General features: G+C 38.6%; 1 protein-coding gene and 1 long non-coding RNA gene across 3 annotated transcripts in view; one reads left to right on the forward strand and one right to left on the reverse strand.

The window, feature by feature from the left end:
• The window catches only part of rspo1 (R-spondin 1), a 55,600-nt gene extending 38,083 nt beyond the window's left edge, over window positions 1-17,517 (reverse strand). Inside the window, exon 1 of the mRNA XM_057833595.1 lies at window positions 17,242-17,517. The gene's annotated coding sequence lies outside the window, so the exon portion shown is untranslated. The remainder of the gene's footprint in view (window positions 1-17,241) is intronic.
• The window catches only part of LOC130914425 (uncharacterized), a 118,795-nt gene that overhangs the window by 38,854 nt on the left and 60,388 nt on the right, over window positions 1-19,553 (forward strand). Inside the window, exon 4 of one of the 2 annotated variants that reach the window (XR_009062914.1) lies at window positions 1,271-1,528. The exons of the other annotated variant lie outside the window; for it this stretch is intronic. This is a non-coding gene — a long non-coding RNA (uncharacterized LOC130914425). Of the gene's footprint in view, window positions 1-1,270; window positions 1,529-19,553 lie in introns of those variants that run through there. 2 annotated transcript variants of the gene reach the window in all.

Consider the following 19,553-nt stretch of genomic DNA (forward strand, 5'->3'; position numbering starts at 1 on the left):
TCGATAATGAAATCGGAATCGTAAAAATCGTATCAATTCCCATCTCTAGTCGTCATGATTATAAACGCGAAGATTCGGACATAGAAAATAATTATTCTTTGAATGGTCTGGCATGTGTGTCGAATAATATATTTTATAATATATTTTTTTACCAGTCTAGAAAAATTTATTTCTATCGTTGAATCTATCACGTAAAAAGTATCGCTTTGGAACCGCCGTCATCGCTTGAGAGGAAGTGACGCCAGTCCGCACATGCGCAGAACCGATCGGCCTGTCAGCTGCTTCTCTTAACAATTGTGAAATTGATTTTCCTTCCATATCCATAAAAACCGCACGTGCAACTCGATAACCGACGTCACTTCCCTTCAGGTAAACTAGGAATAATCAGTTATCGACTAATATTCCTGGTTGGAAAGCCCCGCCCAACGTCATTTGATTGACAGACCATTTCTCTGCGCATTTGCCATTTACATTCCCGAAGAGGAAAGGCGATCAACAAATGACAATGACAATGTAAAAGCCAAACAGAAAAGGCAAAGGCAAAAAATACAATTGTCATTGTTTTTTCCGTTTGTGGTGTTCAATGACAGAAAGTAAAAGTCAATGAAAAATATTGTCATTGTTTTTTCCGTTTGTGGTTGTTATTGACCAAAAGTAAATGTCAATGACAAAGTATACCGTTATATTTTTATAAATTTATATATTTATTTCTCTTTATATTTATTTATTCGTTCATTTATTTACCTATTCATTTATTTATTTATATATTTATTTCTCTTTATATTTATTTATTCATTCATTTATTTATTTATTTTTAATTTTGGCACTCCTGTGACTCCATATAAAACTAGAGGAAGACGAACACATTTCGAAATAACTAAAATAGGACTAAGATAAGTATTTCGTCCTAAAGATTAAGACAAAAATTACAAGGGCTGCCAAAAACAACACTGCATACTGCCCAGCAACAGTAGGTCATAAGCCCAGGTGGGAAAATTACAGCAATTTAGTCAATCAGAAATTTGTGTTGTATGTCTGAGCTTTAAGATTGTCATCTCTTAATAACAACATAATAGTCGTAGCAACATTCCAAAACACTAAAAACCTGATTGGATCTTTCCTCATCGCAAAATAAATAAACCACAAACAGATACCATGTTGAACTATATTTGGATTCGGATGATGTTTATCCTTGGAAAATTAATTGGAGCCAAAACGCCTTCGCGACATCTTTAGTAACGACGTTGTATTTACAGCTCGGGTGTTAAAGGGACTCCCAGAAGACACGACTACCTCGACCATGGGTGGTCTTCCCCGCTAGCACGATAATGAAAGAAAATGAGGACCATATTAGGTTGTTGTTCTTGGTAAGTATTGTGCCAGTGGTGCATCATAACATTCCAAGACAACAACAGTGTTAATCAAAAGCCATCATTATTTGATCGTTAAGATAATTATTTCTCCATGCAGTGATTCTCGTAAGTGAAAGCACTTAATGTCATTAAGAATTTGTTGGCATGTATGTTCATTAAAGAATTATATACAAGATAACAAATACTTAAGTAGTCACTTTACTGTATATTGTTTGTCAAGTTTTATATGACAGTCATACAGTCATTAGAATAGCACGCGTCTAATACTAACAAAAGCCATTGGAGCTATGCATAATGCAAAATTTAGACTGGATTACATTGCATTATTATTCTCACTAAAAACTTGAGTGAGTCCCTAGATAACCCATCAAGGACACTCAGCTGTTGCTAAACAGTACTTTGTGTTAATAATGAAAACACATCATTGTCACCTTTCTGTTCCAAGTCATATTTACAAGCCATGGCAACCCCAAAAAATGATACAGCACCTGTTTGTTACTTGAAAGCACGAATACTGGCGACCAGCACAAGGCTCGAGAATAACAGTTGAGTAACTCCTCACATGTGCCAGAACCTCTTTTATAACCCCACATAACCCCTCGATGTTAAGCAAACCACTTCGCGACGGCTAGAGATGAATGATTACGTTAGTTGCTAATGACCCATAGAGCTTGTTAATTGATAATAAGTTGCAAGTTTATGAGTTTCGTGTTTTCGTTCATGTGAAAGTGAAAAAAATTGATCTCATACTAGTTTAAATCTTGACACTATTGAGTGTTTTAGGCACAGGTGTTAAACCCGAGGTTTGGCGGCCAGATAATGGCCCTCGCTATCAAAACATGTACGTCAACTTTAACTTTAAAAATGTTGGGGGCCAGGGCCAGGATTGGCGTTGGGGCGGCATAGGGTCGGTTGCTGACGGGCTTACACTCACAAGGGATTCACACGATTACTTGTTTCTAGATCACAGAGCTGATTTGTGTACACTCCACCCCTTCCAATCACTCAGCTTATAGACTCCCCCAACCCCCTCCCCTTCTTTCCCTGGTCAACAGGCCCCCCACATGGAGTCAACGTGAAATACATCTAGCTGACGATAGTACCAACATATTCATAGTTAGTGTAGGCGTTCAATGTATTTGTTGTTGTTGTTTGTGTTTCTTTTCTTTCTTTTCTTGTGTTTCTTTTCTTTTCTTCTGTTCCCCCATAACCCCTTCCTGTTCACTGCTTTATCGTAATAAACAAGGTATGTCGAATGATCACATTGGGAATATGTCATACTCTCTATGTGAAACATTAAAACTGTTCAGACCACCCGGACACTCGGACTTCCATTCTCTGTGTCAAAGAGCTGAATAGGACAGGTTAAAAAATATATACTGTAAATATATTAGGGCTGTCGGACGATTAAAAATTTTAATCGAGTTAATTACAGCTTAAAAATTAATTCATCGTAATTAATCGCATTTCAAACCATCTATAAAATATGCCATATTTTTCTGTAAATTATTGTTGGAATGGAAAGATAAGACACAAGATGGATATATACATTCAACATACGGTGCATAAGGACTGTATTTGTTTATTATAAAAATAAATCAACAAGATGGCATTAACATTATTAACATTCTGTTAAAGCGATCCATGGATAGAAAGACTTGTAGTTCTTAAAAGATAAATGTTAGGACAAGTTATAGAAATGTTATATTAAAACACCTCTTAATGTTTTAGTTTTAATAAAATTTGTAAAATTTTCAATCAAAAAATAAACTAGTAGCCCGCCATTGTTGATGTCAATAATTACACAATGCTCATGGGTGCTGAAGCCTATAAAATCAGTCGCACCCAAGCGCCAGCAGAGGGCGACAAAACTTCAAAAAACACAAATAACAAGTGGACATTGCACTGTGCTGTCATTTTAATCTTTTTGGGCGGGGCATGTGCATTAAATGCGTCAAATATTTTAACGTGATTAATTAAAAAAATTAATTACCGCCCGTTAACACGATAATTTTGACAGCCCTAATATATAAAGATATTGCAGAAGGCAGTGTTGTTTTTGCCAGCCCTTTTAATTTTCGTCTTAATCTAAGTCTTTTGGACGAAAAAAATCTTATTAGTCTTAGGCTAGGTTCATACCGCAGGTCTTAATGCTGAATTCCGATTTTTTTTGTCTTATTTGTTTTTTTGGTGTGCCCGTTCAGACTTTGTCCATTCTGCCTGTTCAAGTATCACACATGCGCACTAAATCGCAGTACGAGATGCGCTGAGCAAACTGACCGCATGCACAGGAGCATCAAAACAAATGCTGGCTCAATGTAATTCTATGTTGATCGTATTTTGATTTCCAAAAAGAGGACACAAATAACAGACAGAAATAATCCCTGTTAAGTCTAATACTCAAAGTTTATATGGATTGACGCAAACACATACGGACAGTTTGCCCTGATTCTCAGCCGTGCAAACAATCTTGAAATATTGCTCATTCGAAAATAAACCGAGCTTTCTCAGGCTTACAGCCTCCCCCCCTTTTATCTGCATTCAAGCTAGGCACTAATGCACAGCTCCATCACTTCCTTGGAGTCCTGTCTCGCTCTTTGCTGACGCAGCATAAATTCCAATTTGGGGGACAGTTCGGACCGCAGCCACATTCTGGACAAATGTGGCCAAGATCGGATTTTAACCAGATCGGATTTTAACCACATACGAAAGTGACCTAGATCGGATTTTAAATGGTCTACTTTTTGTGTTTAGTCATGTTTAGTCCACAACAGCATATATCGGTATCGGTAGGGTTGAGCATCGTTTGAATTTGAACGATTCCGATTCCACGTTTCGATTCCAGTTCCAAACGATTCTCAATTCCGATTGTTTTAATAGGCAGGGTCGAAAAAATTGCGCAGTTTATATTGATGTCTTGACTTCTCAATTATTTTTTTTAATTATATGAACTTTCAATTAACTTTGCTATGCATTTCTGACAGGGCTATTTTAACTTCTATAGAAAAATCAGTCTTTGAACTTGAATATGATGAAGTTTCTTTCCGCTAAAGTGCACTTTCACAAAGTTGTTTATTTTTCAAAAGCTCACGGAGACATTTACACATATTCTTTTGCCTATGTTTTAGAGTGTCTTATGCTGCAGGCATTTATTGTATTGCATCTTTTATTTTAGGTGGTATTTTTACAAGTTAGTTAAGGGTGGGAAGTGTTCTGTTCCTTGATCTTAAGTTGTCTACTTTTTAAGTTTGATTTCTTTCTAAACTGATATATTGTTCATCCGTCCACAAGATGTCACTATTGTAACTCCAGGCGCTACAGTTTTTCTTTGGTTTTGCAATGTGCGCTTGGCTTCCCCTAGACCAGGGGTCAGCAACCTTTTTGGTGTGGCGTGCCACTTTCAAATTTTCTTGTCAATCAGTGTGCCACACCCAGATTAATGACGCACATCCGAATTTTTATATCCAACAGAGCTGTAATTTTACTCCAAAGAAAACAACATGAACATACGTTGAAATCTTACAACTACCATTCTTCTTTATCAAATAACTAAAAAATAAAAGTATATTGTAGAAAATATCAAAACTTGAGCATCATCTTATGTAAACATATCACACACACACAACCCAGCAAGAAAAGGGGAACAAGCGTGATTCTCAGTGCAGGTCTCTCACAGTACAGAGCGGGCTGTTTTAACCTTCGAAGTCAGAACAGGCGACTACTTTGTCTTGTTCACTAACAGTGAATTCTACGCACAATTTTAGATTTTATATAACAAATACAAAAGATGCCTACCTTAATGTGATCCCTGGCCCTGTTTTCCATGAATTTCATGTTTTGTCTCGTAGTGGCGTTTGACACTTGTTGTACGACACACACACAACGCTCTCGAGGCATAATGCACAGAGCAAGCGGAAGTAACCAGCCAAAAAGTTGTTACCGGCACCCCCAAGGGGCCGCTGTCCCCTACAGTATGACCAGCTTACTAGTTAAGCGTAAGAAAAAGAGAGGCAGGGAGCAAGGTGTTGAGAGAGAGTTGTGCGAAGAGCGCCATGAAAAGTGGCTGTGTCCCATGCTGGTTTTAGTTTTGTTAATAAAAGTCTCCAGCAAAATACCATCCAACGTGTCACTGTGTTTTTATACACATCACCACCTCTCTGAAGTAAGCACCGGGCGAATCGACCACAACAAGCCACGTTAATCGCCTGTCCACTTCACACAATGGGGCAGAGTTGCAATTATCAAAAAGTGCAATTGGTAACACAGTGTACTTCCGCCAGCTCTCTGATTGGTCGGCTTCGTGACATGTTAGTAGCGTGGGCTGAATTAAACGCGCAGAGAAAAAAATCCGACAAGCGCAGGAGTCGAGAAATTGGGGAAGAGCTGGAGGTGTGCTCAAAATCCATTATTGCTCGCATATAACGCCACAGGCAGAGTGGGTGAGAGGGGCGGTCCCGTAAAGCCCCTAAATAACAGGTCGCGCAACTGAAAATGCCTTAATTTCCGGTAAAAAAGGCGCATTGTAAATGGGCTCGCTTCCGCTATCCAAACAGCTAAACATGAAAAGGTTCACACTCCGGATGTTTTCAGTAATCCTTTATGTGTCTCTTTTCTTTTTTGTGAAACTAAAACAATGAAAAAATACATGCAATCAGCAACAATGCTGCAAATAACAAAAATGCCATCCATATATGCAAGCACAATTAGCCTGTATTCAGTAGTTCTTAATTAGAAATATCAAACACATTTCCCCTCAAACATGCAACCTAAAGACAATATAAAGAGTGTAATTCTCAATTTGACAACAAAATACTCACAGACGTTGCTCTAAAGAACACAAATGCCACTCAAGTTGTGAGAGTGGAGCTGCCATGTAACACATTGAATCACATTTGAAGAACTTCCTATTTGCATTTTTCTTCTACTGTTTTAGAACCAATAAATAAAACGGCCACATGATTGGGCGCTTCAGCAACTGATAAAGATACAACCGACAATAAACATAACACGCATTTTTTTTTTTTTTTTTTTTGCCATGCCCTCGCGTGTCACTGGTTAACTCTTCGCGTGCCAGTGCTGACACGCGTGTCATAGGTTGCCGACCCCTGCCCTAGACAGAGGCATAGCAAGGGTCCCCGGGGGCCCCAGGCAACAAGCAACATGGGGCCCTTCGAGTGTTTGCAAGTAAGGGGGACAGTTGGACTTGGAGCAATAGCATATTTAATAAAAGTATAATAACGCCGCGGTCTCATAGAGCGCTTTTTAGGACACTCAAAGTGCCCGGCTTCGACTACATTGGGACATAAAACTACAGTAACATAGTACACTCACTGCTGTCTTGCTTACTTTTCTCCTCTTCTGCTTTTTTTCTTTCTTTTGTCGCTTCCAGAAGGATAACTTCTCTTCATTTTGGATGTACGCCAATTAAAGAAAAGCCAAATCGCCACTCACTCTCACTCTGAGTCACATGAGGGCGGGGGGGGGGGGGGGGGATGTAGAGCGAGCCCCAGCCCCTAGGCAATTGCCTGGCTTGCCAAATGGGACGCGACGCCTCTGCCCCTACAGGTGACTTACTGGTAGCAGTACGCAAAAAGATCATATTACTTAAATTGGAAAATAATCCTATAGGTGTACAGATGCTACACACCTCCTCTGCCCTACACATCGTTGGGAAACCTTGATAAAACCAAATCTGTAGTTTGAACGTTTTAACAGAGGGTCTGATATCATTTCGGTGTGTTTATTGTGTTACTTTTTTGTCATTTATGTGAAGCGAAGCAACACGTTTTTGTGCTAAGCTAAATTAGCCACTTCTTCGGCAAGGTATTTTTTCCGGTTGTCGGTCAGGGCATCGAAACTTGGAATCGAGATTAAAAAATTCTAACAGTTCTGGGAGAACCGGAGTTTTAGTCCCGGATCCCATCGATGCTCGATGCCCAACCCTAGGTTTGATGTCAGTATCGAGTTTATGGAGTTTGACGATATCGAGATATCGGTTATTGGTTAAAAAGTCATTATCGGACACCTCAAGTACACAGTTAATGGCCTTTGAGGAAAATCATAAGGTTGAATTTGATGAACCACCCTTTGCATATACAGTGGGGCAAATAAGTATTTAGTCAACCACTAATTTTGCAAGTTCTCCCACTTGAAAATATCAGAGAGGCCTGTAATTGTCAACATGGGTAAACCTCAACCATGAGAGACAGAATGTGGAAAAAAAAACAGAAAATCACATTGTTTGATTTTTAAAGAATTTATTTGCAAATCATGGTGGAAAATAAGTATTTGGTCAATACCAAAAGTTAATCTCAATACTTTGTTATGTACCTTTTGTTGGCAATAATGGAGGCCAAACGTTTTCTGTAACTCTTCACAAGCTTTTCACACACTGTTGCTGGTATTTTGACCCATTCCTCCATGCAGCTCTCCTCTGGAGCAGTGATGTTGGGCAACACGGACTTTCAACTCCCTCCTCACCCCTTGGCGTCAAAATGATAACTAGAATTGGGAGCAAAAATCCCAGACCCACACGGGGGGACCTAGTGAATGACCTACAGAGAGCTGGAACCACAGTAACAAAGGCCACTATCAGTAACACAATGCGCACGATGTGATTTTCTGGGGGTTTTTTCCCCCTCATTCTGTCTCTCATGGTTGAGGTTTACCAATGTTGACAATTACTGGCCTCTGTAATATTTTCAAGTGGGAGAACTTGCACAATTAGTGGTAGATTAAATACTTATTTTCCCCACTGTAAGACAGCTTCAACACTGGTAGTGTTTTTTAAGACATTTATGTCTATGCAACCATGCAATAACCCTTTAGTTACTCGCAGGGCAGAGCACATTGAGGCGATTTTCATCCACATGCCGAACACGTCATCTACAGCTGCCCTAAATATTAACCAACAAATAGCAATCTTGACCCTACTAACTTGTATGATGAAACTCTCTATAAAATGATAAGAAGTTCTTTCAGGCTTTCCACAAGGTTTAGGAGGGTGTTTATCAGGATTTTTGAACATTCTTCAAGAAGCATATTTGTAAGGTCAAGCACAAACTGGTCCCTATAAATCATCCCAAAACTGTTCTATTGGGTTCGGGTCAGGACTATTTGGAGGCCTGTCAGATTCATCCAAAACAAGTCTGGTGTGGACCTGAAACTGAAAGAATACTTATGGAATGAATTCGTGAGGAGACTTCAAGCCAGGCCTTCTCACGACAACAACAAAAAAATTAAATACACAACTCGTTGAGAGGTCTGTGCTTGTTTCTTTTCAATGAGTCGGTCTCACTCTGAAGAGTTTTTTTTTTTTTTTTTTTTTTTTTTTTTTTTTTTTAATGGAGGGTCTCCATGTGCTGAAGTGGTTTTGATGGCTACATTGCCACATTTGGTAGGTTGTGGCGCCATTTTAAGCAGAACAAGATTTGATGCATTTCAATAAACTCTTAATACAACTGTTTATATTGTCTTACATCCAGCCTTTTTCTCTTTTCTTATTTTTTTCATTATTCGGCATGTTCCTCTCGACCCAAACATCTTTGTTTCATGATAGTGATAGAGTGGTAGGAAAAAGTATCTGAACCTTTTGGAATTTCTCACATTTCTGCATAAAATCACCATCAAATGTGATCTGTCAAAATCACACAGATGAAAAAACAGTGTCTGCTTTAACTAAAACCACCTAAACATTTATAGGTTTTGATATTTTAATGAGGATAGTAAGAAAACAATGACAGAAAGGGGAAAATAAGTGAACCCTCTGCCTAAGGAGACTTAAAGCGCAATTGAAACCAATTTTTCCCAAACAATTTAAGTCGTGTGTGTCCAATCACTGTTGAGTGGTTTAAAGCTGCCCTCCCCACTATAAAACACACACCTAGTAAGAATTTTCATGATGAGAATTATTGTCTGATGTGCATCACTGCTCGGTCAAAATAACTGTCTGAAGACCTGCGATCAATGATTGTTGATTTGTATAAAGCTGGGAAAGGATACAAAACCATCTCTAAAAGTCTGGATCTACAAATGGAGCGAGTTTGGCACTGTTGCCTCTCTCCAAAGCGTGGCCGTCCACCAAAGATGATGCCAAGAGTTCAACGCAGAATACTCATAGAGGTTTAAAAAAAAAAAAAAAAAAGAAACCCGAGAGTGTCTGTCCAAAACACATCAGTAAATCAATTTCAGAGTGGTTTCAGAAGAACAAAATACATGTTCTGGAGTGGCCAAGTCAAAGTCCAGACTTGAACCTCATTGAGATGCAGTGGCATGACCTAAAAACAGCGATTCATGCCAGACAACCCAGGAATCTGACTGAATTACAGCAGTTTTGTCGAGAAAAATGGGCCAAGACTAGTACTGATTGATGTGCCAGACTGAGCTGCAGCTACAGGAAGCGTTTGGTTGAAGTAATCGCTGCCAAAGGAGGGGCCACAAAATATTAAATGTGATGGTTCACTTACTTATTTTTCCACCTTCTGTCATTGTTTGCATACTATTCTCATTAAAATATGAAAACCTATAAATGTTTGGGTGATTTTGGATAAAGGAGACAGTTTTTTCATCTGTGTGATTTTGACAAAGATCAGCTCACATTTGATGGTGATTTTATGCAAAAATGTGAGGAATTCCAAAAGGTTCGTATACTTTTTTATACCACTGTAGCTTTTCGGCTACCTTATTCCCCCATCAGACATGACTTGACAAACTGCAGTGTTAAAATACAGAAATTTATTGACAACAAAGTATGGGCAAGAACTATTAATCAGATTGATTGCAGACGAATTGCCTTTAAGTGTGAGTTTGTCATTCCTAATCTAAAGTGTATTTGAACAAAGAAGCAGGAGCACAGAGTAAAGCTGTTGACCACCACGTTCTATACTAGTGAGTCATTTTTTTTTGGTCATCTTGATGTAATCAAAGGTAAAAAGTCTTGTGTGTGTTATGTTTTACATTAGCGATTGGTTTTACATTATCCTCACGTTATTGTTCAATCTAAAAGAAAATGCGTGCCGTTTTACTGCTTTGATACCAAAGTCACATAATTCCCATTCATCAGTCTTGATCTTTTATCTCCAGCCACAATGTTGAATCATGTTCCATTCCTCTGCAACCAAAACGCTGCCCTCAAAACATCTCGTATTCCATATTTAATCGTGACAAGGATGTTTGTCATTTGGACAGCAGAAGTGAAGATAAGGACAATGAGTACGCCTGAGATTTTAATGCTTCAGTTCATGTGCCATTGAATATTTACATTTATTAGAATCCAATGAAAACTGACTACAACAATGTTAAAGAAATCTTATTAAAGAACATGTGGTGTTAGCATATGGTCCAACATTTTCCCATGGTCTGAATTGGACGTAGACTTAATCCCTCTGATCCTGGTGAGAAGTCAAGAACTTTTCTGGCATCTTGAAGCAAATCACGCACATTACGATTGTTCTAACCGATGTAAGGCCCAAAACATGGCAAAGGAAAAATATTAAAGTGGAGGCCATCTGACCAGATGAAAAAATGAAAACAAGTGAAGTCTAGCATGGTGCTTAGCATTCTGCTAGCAACGATTCTGCCTACCTGTTATTACGCTCCTACTCTGCTTTTCTCTGATTTTTATCTCTACAGTGATCCCTCGTTTTTCACATTTAACGGGGACCAGAACCCGCCGCGATAAGTGAAACATTGCGAAGTAGGGCCCGCCCAACCAAAAAAAAAACAAACAAATTTTTTTTTTCTTTTTTGTGTGTGTGTGTTCAATGTATTTATTCAGATTTAGCATTGGATAGAGATACACTGCTGGCACCCATCATTGGCACTAGAGATGTCCCGATTGGGTCCGTTCACGTCAAAGTATCGGAATCGGCAAAAAAATATCGGACATGCCTTTTTTTATTTTTTATTTTTTATTTTTTTTGAATAAATCGTTTTCTAATTGTATTTGTTACAGACATAATATGTTACACTCATCCAGATGGCAATGTAGTGTAAAGCGCTTTGAGCGCCTTGAAAGGTGGAAAAGCGCTATAGACCCTACTCACCTACGTCACAAAATGACGTGTCACTGTATCCGGCCGCCATATTGGCCGTATTTTTTAGACTTATTCTCATTGTTTTCAATTAGTCGTGCAAGTTATAGAGGAATTCATGGAAGCCCCGGTGTTATCTGACGCTGTAAACTCATTGGATGCGTTACATAAAAGGCGTTATGTGGAAAAGCTTCAGTTTATCCATTCGCCAGATCCATATTTGATGCCTAATTCGATGTTTTTCGACCCGCTGTCTTCGCCGTCTTTGCCTGAAATCTGCTAGCTACCCTGATATTTACAACTATCTTGTCCACACAAAATCAGCCTATTCTCACCAAAGTTTGAAAAACTTTAAGAGCTCGGAGGCTTATAAATACTTCGTTGCTGGTTGGGTGAAACAGGTTCCTTGTCCACGAAAATTCGTCAGGAATCTATCTTGTGCTCGGGAAGGTGAGTTACGAAATTTTCAATTCAAAATCTTTTGTTCTTGCTAACATCCACTGTCAAGTCTAATGTATTTCATGTCATTTGTCAATGGAGCTAGGGCTTTTAATGTTCAAATGGTTTAGCAATAGCACTCTCACTACATACATATATAATATGTAATAAATATGAAGTGCGATAGCACTACTCCAGATTGTCCCTAGTTGAATTTATTTTTTGGCTTTTGACCTCAATAGTGAAATTGTAAATTAATTGTATGACAACTGTCTTATTATCCCCTTATAATTATATATTTTCAGGTAGTTCATTCACAACGTCTGAGTGTATGTTGTCGGCGATTAGCCTAGCAATGATCTTAATTGTGGTTGTCAGCCCAAAACCCTCTAAATATATATTAAATGCATCTTACCAGATATAAAATGACTACTACATAATCTGTGGTAGTCGTTTGGAGCCCAGTTTTCCGTCGAATTGCAGCAGTCAATCTCGCTCTCCTCTCCGGGTCTCTCGGAATACGGTAAAACTTCAAGTCTCTCCGTCTATCTTCTCTGTTTTTGCAACCGACCACCACACACGACTTCACCATTTTGATTATTAATGTTAACGAGCAGAAAAACACGCCATAATAGGAGGAATTTACGAAGCGCTAATGCATTAACATGACGAGTATACGGACAACATGGCGCGGGGGCGTGGCTGTGACGTCACGTGAGTAGGGTCTATACAAGTATAACACCATTACCAGAGTCTTTAGTTTAGGCTTAAGGTAGGGTTATCAAATTTATCCCGTTAACGGCGGTAATTGTTTTTTTTTTTTTAATATGTCACGTTAAAATATTTAACGCAATTAATGCATGCGCTGCACGGCCCACTCACGCATTGCCGCGTTCAATCTGTAGTGGCGCCGTTTTACCTATATTTAGAGCTAAAAGGCAGCGTAAAATGAGTAGAGTGAATTTTGGCAGCCTTTGAAGCCTTTTTTTTAATTGGCTAAAGTGTTACAATCCCTCTCCCTACGATTAGAAACAACGTGGGAAGCAATGTGGGGAAGTAAGGTAGTAATTGATCTTTTTCTTAACACCCTATGTTATTTCCCAACGCAGACAAGATATATCAATTGGTACCACTACACACAAACATGGGTGCACTTCCCATCATGCATTTGTGCAGAACAGATGGCTACAGTATCATTCACTGAAAGCTCAAAAAAATACTAGATGGCAATATTTAGTCACAATATACAAAGTCACATTTATCCTTTAAGAATTACAAGTCTTTCTATCCGAGGATCCCTCTCACAGAAAGAATGTTAATAATGTAAATGCCATCTTGAGGATTTATTGTCATAATAAACTAATACAGTACTTATGTACTGTATGTTGAATGTATGTATTTGTCCGAGTTTTATTCATTTTTTCTTAATGCATTGCCAAAATGTATATGATCTGGAAAAATTATCGGGAATGATTGGAATTGAATCGGGAGCAAAAAAAAAGCAATCGGATCGGGAAATATCGGGATCGGCAGATACTCAAACTAAAACGATCGGGATCGGATCGGGAGCAAAAAAACATGATCGGAACAACCCTAATTGGCACCCCTGCAATTCTGTCAGCTAATGCTCAATTTCTCCCAAAAAATGATTTCACTTACAAATGCTTTGGTATTAATATCTTCATTTATTTTACTTGCAATGTAAAAACACAAAAGAGAATGTGGAAAAAAAAAATCACCATCATTTTACACAAAATGCCAAAAATGGGCCAGACAAAAGTATTGGCACTCTTTGAAAAATCATGTGATGTTTCTCTAATTTGTGTAATTAGCAGCACCTGTTACTTACCTGTGGCACATAACAGGTGGTGGCAATAACTAAATCAAATGTGCAGCCAGTTAAAATGGATTAAAGTTGACTCAACCTTTGTCATGTGTCCTTGTGTGTACCACATTGAGCATGGAGAAAAGAAAGAAGACCAAAGAACTGTCTGATGACTTGAGAAGCAAAATTTTGAGGAAGCATTGTGCAATCTCACGGCTACAATTCCATCTCCAAAGAACTGAATGTTCCTGTGTCTACCCTGCACAGTGTCATCAATAAGTGTAAAGCCGACGGCACTGTGGCTAACTTCCCTAGATGTGGACGGAAAAGAAAAATTGACGAGATATTTCAGCGTAAGATTGTGCGGATGGTGGATAACGGACCTCGATTAACATCCAAACAAATGTAAGCTGTCCTGGAGTCCGAGGGTACAACAGTGTCAACCCGTACTATCCGTCGGCATCTGAATGAAAAAGGAGTAGGAGTAGTGAAAAGTAGGGTACCCAGAAAGAACCTACTTCTGACCCAAAGACTAGGGCTGTCAAAATTATCGCGTTAACGGGCGGTAATTCATTTTTTTAAATAATCACGTTAAAATATTTAACGCATGCGCGGAACGACCCACTCACGCATTGCTGTGAACACACTACAATGGCGCTGTTTTATGTATATTAAGAACTAAGAGGCAGAGACAAGCGAGTAGAGTGGACACAGGCATTCATTGGAGCCACGCTATTTATCGGTATAAGCTTTGGCATCTCTTCCACAACAAATATAAGTATATAACTATTGTGGCGAGCGATGTGGGGAAGAATGACAGATGATCATTTTCTTAACACCCTGAATTGAACACAACGCTGAGAAGATATGCAATTTGCAGCCACCACTGATAGTCATGGTTGCCCAACTTCCCATCATGCATTTGGGCAGTTAAGAACAGTTAAGTCGCTACAGTATCATTTAGTGAAAGCACAAAAAAAAAATAATATTCCTATCTCTCAAAATAATAATAACAATGTTCACAAAAAGACAAGTGCTCAATGCAAAGAGAACTGGCCTTCCCAATCAAAATAGCTATGCAAAATAATACTCAGACTTTGGTCAAACATTTCGTTTAGCTCAACAAATACACTAGATGGAAATATTTAGTCACAATATACAAACTATCAACATTAACTCGTGCTCACATTTATCTTTTAAGAATTACGAGTCTTTCTATCTGTGAATGCCTTTCACAGAAAGAATGTTTACAATATTAATGCAATTTTGTGGATTTATTGTTATAATAAACAAATACAGCACTTATGTACAGTATGTTGAAGGTACACATCCGTCTTATCTTTCCATTCCAACAATAATTTACAGAAAAATATGGCATATTTTAGAGATGGTTTGAATTGCGATTAATTATGATTCATTAATTCTTAAGCTGTGATTAACTCGATTAAAAATTTTAATCATTTGACAGCCCTACCACAGACATAAAAAAGCTAGGCTGGAGTTTGACAAAACTTACCTGAGAAAGCCAAAAATATTTTGGAAGAATGTTCTCTGGTCAGATGAGACAAGAGTAGAGCTTTTTGGGAAAAGGCATCAACATAGAGTTTACAAGGGGAAAAAAACAAGACCTTCAAAGAAAAAAACACGGTCCCCACAGTCCAACATGGCAAAGGTTCCCTGATGTTTTGGGGTTGCTTTGCTGCCTCTGGCACTGGACTGCTTGACCGTGTGCATGGCATTACGAAGTCTGAAGACTACCAACAAATTTTGCAGCATAATGTAGGGCCCAGTGTGAGAAAGCTGGGTCTCCCTCAGAGGTCATGGGTCTTCCGGCAGGACAATGACTCAAAACACACTTCAAAAACCACTAGAAAATGGTTTGAGAGAAAGCACTGGAGACTTCTAAAGTGGCCAGCAATGAGTCCAGACCTGAATTCCATAGAACACCTGTGGAGAGATCTGAAAATGGCAGTTTGGAGAAGGCACCCTTCAAATCTGAGAGACCTGGAGCAGTTGGCCAAAGAAGAATGGTCTAAAATTCCAGCAGAGCATTGTAAGAAACTCAATGATGGGTACCGGAAGCTGTTGTTTGCAGTTATTTTGTGTAAAAGTTGTGCTACCAAGTATTAGGCTGAGGGTGCAAATACTTTTGTCCGCCCATTTTTGGAGTTTTTATGTGAAATGATAATGATTGTTTTTTTCATTCTCTTTTGTGTTTTTTCATTGCAAGCAAAATAAATGAACATCTTACTACAAAAGCATTTGTATTGCAATCATTTTCTGGGAGACACTGAGCATTATCTGACAGAATTGCAGGGGTGCCCATACTTTTGGCCAGCAGTATATCTACAAGACATGTTTTTTTCACTTTTTTCCCCAAAATATAATTTTAAAAAAACATATATTTTAATAAATGTTCTTAAGCACTTCAAATGTAACAATTATAATTATGTTGTAAACATGTTACTGTCCCACCGAATTATTTTTGACAAGAATAACGTCGAAAAATGGTTGTCTTTGTTAAATGCTTCATTGAGTTGAGTCCGCTCAAGGTGCTCACTTACACACAATGAGTTGCCACAGCAACCGTTTAACAAGTTAAACGATGATTGACACATGTGGCGCTTTGAAGCTTCCAAGCATCTGTGGCAAGATCAAACATTAAACGCCTGTCAATCATCGTTTACTTTAATAAGCAACTCCAGTGCACTGCCTGACCAACAAAGAGCAGCAGGAGGGAGAGTGAGACTACGTGATTGGCTCGGGACTCATCTGTATTTCTAATTGAAAAAAAAAAAAAAAATCAGCGATGGACTGAGGGCACGAAGTTTGAAGCGCCAAGTAGCGAGGGATCACTGTATTTTTTTTTTCTTCAAGCAACACTTCTCAAGGACAAAATATGTAATAATACAATATTCTGATGTAACATTAAGATAAAATCTGTATACTTAATGCAGAACAGTGTCAGTTGGTTTTGATTTTAGTTCATTACTTCCTTTGTTTGGTTCCCTTGTGTTTCTTCTTCCTATCTTGTTATTGTGATTATGAATTATTTCCACCTGTTGTTGAACCTGACCCCTATGTGTGAACCAATCAGCTTTCTTATCCACTACTGTCCAGGTGTTCCTCATTGTTTCATCAGTTTGTTTATAATTCTTTGTGGAATTAAGTTTTAATATTCCTGTCATGGCTCTCCTGCTGAATTTTTCCAAATGTTTCTTATTTGCTACATTGTACTATTGTAGTATTTTTAAAAAATAATTTTTCGAGTTACACCTGCCACCCAGCCATGCCTCTCTAATTCCCTTCATTTGGGTCCACTGCACGCAATCCCATCACACAACAGAACAATGAAAAAAGAATTGTGGCGTGGTTGTTTAATTGAGTCACACAAAAGGATCAAAATATTCAAAACAGCTCAAACAGCAACCACAATAATAAAAGGTAATAGTTGAATTAATACCTCTCTGACAGAGCCAATGTGTAAAAACAAGGCTGTTTGCACAGAAAAGAATAAACTGCTATTAAAACATGATTGTGAAAAATGTCAATTATAAAATAAAGACTGACTCACCTGTTTACGAAGTTAAAATCCACAGTAGGTTTGTTCCCCCACAAAAAAAAAAAAAAAAAACGGAAAAATTTTGTCACCAATGAAAATAAAAAGTAATTATGACACAAAATGTGACTAAAGTGCTGTAAAAATCATAAATGTCCAATTCAAAAAGAAGAAGTAGAATTATATTTCCACTGGAATGAGATGGCTAATATATTTTTTTGAAATGTCATTTGAATGAAGCTTGCTGGTGGGTTTTATATCCAAAATTGTGTGAGCGTCAGCTGCCTCCAACTGCTGCTACTCGGTGGAGTGTGTGTGAGAGAGCGTGAGATAGAGGTGATATTTGCATCCAATGGTCCCAGCTGCCAGGAACCATCGAAGCCTCGCCCACAAACTCTCTGCTCAGATGGAAAAAAAAGCTGCCCGGCATTGTCATTTAACCACAAATACATTCATTTTGTGAGTCATCATGAATGTATGAATGTTTATACCCATGTTTTAAAACAAAATTTGCCAATTTGGGCAATGTTTTCAGTTATATACAGTAAGGGTGTAACGGTACATGTATTTGTATTGAACCGTTTCGGTACGTGGTGCTCGGTTCGGAACGGAGGCGTACCGAACGAGTTTCTGACGTAATGTAACCCTTACTTTTTGAGGCTGTGAGTCGATCGGGTTACAGTTTCTTTGTGTAGGTTATGTTTACTCCGTCTTCTCTACTATAATGAGGACCAACATGGTAGGACAGTATAACCCAGAAACGTCAACGGCGCGACAACGTGGCCACCGCGAGAACGCAATGAAACGTGGGCGTTAAAGTCAATCAGCCAATGCACACCAGTCGCAGTGCGGCCGCGTGTTAGACGCGTCCCTGAAGTGGCTCAACACGACGCACGCGAAAAGAACGGCAGAGTTTACTATTTGACGCGAGACGCGACCCTCCTGCGTCAATACTAGTACCGGTAGCTAGGATCGGGCAGACCGGAAGTCACTCGTCTAAAAATATGGTGTATCCGGTTGATTTTCAAACTAATATGCAATCGTAACCCACTTTTTAAGTCCATCAGATCTCTTGAGTGGTAGATCGGGGCACAGTTGACTTGTCTTTGTTGATTTACTGTTGTCTTCTCTGCTATAATAATAACGAACACGGCCCCGTGTTCAATACAAAACCCTCCTACCACAACAAAACAAGTAGGAACTAAAATTCACATAGCAACTAAAGTTACACAACATAAAATATACAATATAAAAGAATACTAAATCACATTTGTGAAATATAAACACATAATAAAATAAATAATAGCCCATTTAAATAAATTGGAATGAGCTAAAACACCTGTAATTAAATAATAAGAATAATACACAGATCCTGCTTACACAATAAATTTATTAATTTCTGTGTTGCGCTGTAACTTGAGAAAATCCACCAATCACCAATTTTGAAAACCGTTCATAAGAAGAAAAAAAAATGATTCATTGAGGCATTTCATTTGTAAAATACATGTTAAAATCTTTGTCATTGGGATTGCTTTTCTCTTTAGCAAAGGACTTCTTTTTTCTTCTTTCTTTCAGAAAGAAAGCTGACCAATACGCGGGGTCTGAAAGGCAAATTCTTGTTGCATTATTTTAAAATACCCGCTTCTTTTTGAGCAGAATTCTAGCTTTGTGCAGGCTAATGTTCCTATTGTTGAAAGCACAAAAGTGTGTAATAAACAACTAGCACATTTATATTTTGCATTTTGTTTTCTTACTGTACCGAAAATGAACTGAACCACGACCTCAAAACCGAAGTACGTACCGAACCGAGATTTTTGTGTACCGTTACATCCCTAATATACAGTATTACCTTTCACTGATGTTGGGCAGAATCAGCAAAGCATTTACTCTTCGGTATATCCTTCTCCCCAGCCACTTCAACCAGCTCCCCCGGCAGGACCCCAAGGCGTTCCCAAGCCAGCCGAGAGACATAAGCCCCTTTCACATATACCTGAACACCGTTAAAATCCCGGTATTCAAACAAGTAGCCATTGTGTGTGAAAGCAATTCCCCAGGTCGACTGACACGAAGATTACGCGGACATTTAACGGGTCGCATCTTAGAATTATGTCCAGGACTTTCCCAGGAAGCGGTGTGTGTGAAAGCAAGCGTTAAATTCCCAGGTCACAGCACGATGGCTGATGACGTAAATATCATGGCGGGCCCATGGTCATTTCCTCTTTCTTCGCAGTAAGATGAAAAGCGGTACACAAACATCGTAATTATCAACATGGCTAACTGGAAATAGCAAAGTTAAACTGAAAACATGACGAAATCAAATTGCTACT

The sequence above is a fragment of the Corythoichthys intestinalis genome, chromosome 4 (genome assembly GCF_030265065.1).
Source record: "Corythoichthys intestinalis isolate RoL2023-P3 chromosome 4, ASM3026506v1, whole genome shotgun sequence".
In the NCBI taxonomy this organism is placed as follows: Eukaryota; Metazoa; Chordata; class Actinopteri; order Syngnathiformes; family Syngnathidae; genus Corythoichthys; species Corythoichthys intestinalis.